Source organism: Protomyctophum bolini, assembly GCF_963924005.1.
Source record: "Protomyctophum bolini genome assembly, chromosome: 17".
NCBI classification, from domain to species: Eukaryota; Metazoa; Chordata; class Actinopteri; order Myctophiformes; family Myctophidae; genus Protomyctophum; species Protomyctophum bolini.
The window spans coordinates 31,863,706-31,867,921 of NC_137878.1; positions in this window are offsets into that span (position 1 = coordinate 31,863,706).

The window sequence follows — 4,216 nt, forward strand, 5'->3', positions numbered from 1 at the left end:
GAAAAACGGCACGCTATAGTATGCCGTACGATATGGGCTATAGCCCATGGTCCAAAATGATGAGAAACGAGGCTAACTTTTTTTTCCAAAATTTCAAAAAACATGGGCTATAACCTTTCGTTTTTGTCATTTCGTCATTTTTTTCAAATCTTCAAAAATGATGAAAAACGGCGCGCTATAGTATGCCGTACGATATGGGCTATAGCCCATGGTCCAAAATGATGAGAAACGAGGCTAACTTTTTTTTTCAAAATTTCAAAAACATGGGCTATAACCTTTCGTTTTTGTCATTTTGTAATTTTTTTCAAATCTTCAAAAATGATGAAAAACGGCGCGCTATAGTATGCCGTACGATATGGGCTATAGCCCATGGTCCAAAATGATGAGAAACGAGGCTAACTTTTTTTTTCAAAATTTCAAAAACCATGGGCTATAACCTTTCGTTTTTGTCATTTCGTCATTTTTTTCAAATCTTCAAAAATGATGAAAAACGGCGCGCTATAGTATGCCGTACGATATGGGCTATAGCCCATGGTCCAAAATGATGAGAAACGAGGCTAACTTTTTTTTTCAAAATTTCAAAAAACATGGTCTATAACCTTTCGTTTTGTCATTTTGTCATTTTTTTCAAATCTTCAAAAATGATGAAAAACGGCGGGCTATAGTATGCCGTACGATATGGGCTATAGCCCATGGTCCAAAATGATGAGAAACGAGGCTAACCTTTTTTTTCAAAATTTCAAAAAACATGGGCTATAACCTTTCGTTTTTGTCATTTCGTCATTTTTTCAAATCTTCAAAAATGATGAAAAACGGCGCGCTATAGTATGCCGTACGATATGGGCTATAGCCCATGGTCCAAAATGATGAGAAACGAGGCTAACTTTTTTTTTCAAAATTTCAAAAAACATGGGCTATAACCTTTCGTTTTTGTCATTTTGTCATTTTTTTCAAATCTTCAAAAATGATGAAAAACGGCGCGCTATAGTATGCCGTACGATATGGGCTATAGCCCATGGTCCAAAATGATGAGAAACGAGGCTAACTTTTTTTTTCAAAATTTCAAAAAACATGGGCTATAACCTTTCGTTTTTGTCATTTCGTCATTTTTTTCAAATCTTCAAAAATGATGAAAAACGGCGCGCTATAGTATGCCGTACGATATGGGCTATAGCCCATGGTCCAAAATGATGAGAAACGAGGCTAACTTTTTTTTTCAAAATTTCAAAAAACATGGGCTATAACCTTTCGTTTTTGTCATTTCGTCATTTTTTTCAAATCTTCAAAAATGATGAAAAACGGCGCGCTATAGTATGCCGTACGATATGGGCTATAGCCCATGGTCCAAAATGATGAGAAACGAGGCTAACTTTTTTTTTCAAAATTTCAAAAAACATGGGCTATAACCTTTCGTTTTTGTCATTTCGTCATTTTTTTCAAATCTTCAAAAATGATGAAAAACGGCGCGCTATAGTATGCCGTACGATATGGGCTATAGCCCATGGTCCAAAATGATGAGAAACGAGGCTAACTTTTTTTTTCAAAATTTCAAAAAACATGGGCTATAACCTTTCGTTTTTGTCATTTCGTAATTTTTTTCAAATCTTTAAAAATGATGAAAACGGCGCGCTATAGAATGCCGTACGATATGGGCTATAGCCCATGGTCCAAAATGATGAGAAACGAGGCTAACTTTTTTTTTCAAAATTTCAAAAAACATGGGCTATAACCTTTCGTTTTTGTCATTTTGTCATTTTTTTCAAATCTTCAAAAATGATGAAAAACGGCGCGCTATAGTATGCCGTACGATATGGGCTATAGCCCATGGTCCAAAATGATGAGAAACGAGGCTAACTTTTTTTTTCAAAATTTCAAAAAACATGGGCTATAACCTTTCGTTTTTGTCATTTCGTCATTTTTTTCAAATCTTCAAAAATGATGAAAAACGGCGCGCTATAGTATGCCGTACGATATGGGCTATAGCCCATGGTCCAAAATGATGAGAAACGAGGCTAACTTCTTTTTTCAAAATTTCAAAAAACATGGGCTATAACCTTTCGTTTTTGTCATTTCGTAATTTTTTTCAAATCTTTAAAAATGACGAAAAACGGCGCACTATAGAATGCCGTACGATATGGGCTATTAGCCCATGGTCCAAAATGATGAGAAACGAGGCTAACTTTTTTTTTCAAAATTTCAAAAAACATGGGCTATAACCTTTCGTTTTTGTCATTTCGTCATTTTTTCAAATCTTCAAAAATGATGAAAAACGGCGCGCTATAGTATGCCGTACGATATGGGCTATAGCCCATGGTCCAAAATGATGAGAAACGAGGCTAACTTTTTTTTTCAGAATTTCAAAAAACATGGGCTATAACCTTTCGTTTTTGTCATTTTGTCATTTTTTTCAAATCTTCAAAAATGATGAAAAACGGCGTGCTATAGTATGCCGTACGATATGGGCTTTAGCCCATGGTCCAAAATGATGAGAAACGAGGCTAACTTTTTTTTTCAAAATTTCAAAAAACATGGGCTATAACCTTTCGTTTTTGTCATTTCGTCATTTTTTTCAAATCTTCAAAAATGATGAAAAACGGCACGCTATAGTATGCCGTACGATATGGGCTATAGCCCATGGTCCAAAATGATGAGAAACGAGGCTAACTTTTTTTTTCCAAAATTTCAAAAAACATGGGCTATAACCTTTCGTTTTTGTCATTTCGTCATTTTTTTCAAATCTTCAAAAATGATGAAAAACGGCGCGCTATAGTATGCCGTACGATATGGGCTATAGCCCATGGTCCAAAATGATGAGAAACGAGGCTAACTTTTTTTTTCAAAATTTCAAAAACATGGGCTATAACCTTTCGTTTTTGTCATTTTGTAATTTTTTTCAAATCTTCAAAAATGATGAAAAACGGCGCGCTATAGTATGCCGTACGATATGGGCTATAGCCCATGGTCCAAAATGATGAGAAACGAGGCTAACTTTTTTTTTCAAAATTTCAAAAACCATGGGCTATAACCTTTCGTTTTTGTCATTTCGTCATTTTTTTCAAATCTTCAAAAATGATGAAAAACGGCGCGCTATAGTATGCCGTACGATATGGGCTATAGCCCATGGTCCAAAATGATGAGAAACGAGGCTAACTTTTTTTTTCAAAATTTCAAAAAACATGGTCTATAACCTTTCGTTTTGTCATTTTGTCATTTTTTTCAAATCTTCAAAAATGATGAAAAACGGCGGGCTATAGTATGCCGTACGATATGGGCTATAGCCCATGGTCCAAAATGATGAGAAACGAGGCTAACCTTTTTTTTCAAAATTTCAAAAAACATGGGCTATAACCTTTCGTTTTTGTCATTTCGTCATTTTTTCAAATCTTCAAAAATGATGAAAAACGGCGCGCTATAGTATGCCGTACGATATGGGCTATAGCCCATGGTCCAAAATGATGAGAAACGAGGCTAACTTTTTTTTTCAAAATTTCAAAAAACATGGGCTATAACCTTTCGTTTTTGTCATTTCGTCATTTTTTTCAAATCTTCAAAAATGATGAAAAACGGCGCGCTATAGTATGCCGTACGATATGGGCTATAGCCCATGGTCCAAAATGATGAGAAACGAGGCTAACTTTTTTTTTCAAAATTTCAAAAAACATGGGCTATAACCTTTCGTTTTTGTCATTTCGTCATTTTTTTCAAATCTTCAAAAATGATGAAAAACGGCGCGCTATAGTATGCCGTACGATATGGGCTATAGCCCATGGTCCAAAATGATGAGAAACGAGGCTAACTTTTTTTTTCAAAATTTCAAAAAACATGGGCTATAACCTTTCGTTTTTGTCATTTCGTCATTTTTTTCAAATCTTCAAAAATGATGAAAAACGGCGCGCTATAGTATGCCGTACGATATGGGCTATAGCCCATGGTCCAAAATGATGAGAAACGAGGCTAACTTTTTTTTTCAAAATTTCAAAAAACATGGGCTATAACCTTTCGTTTTTGTCATTTCGTCATTTTTTTCAAATCTTCAAAAATGATGAAAACGGCGCGCTATAGTATGCCGTACGATATGGGCTATAGCCCATGGTCCAAAATGATGAGAAACGAGGCTAACTTTTTTTTTCAAAATTTCAAAAAACATGGGCTATAACCTTTCGTTTTTGTCATTTCGTAATTTTTTTCAAATCTTTAAAAATGATGAAAACGGCGC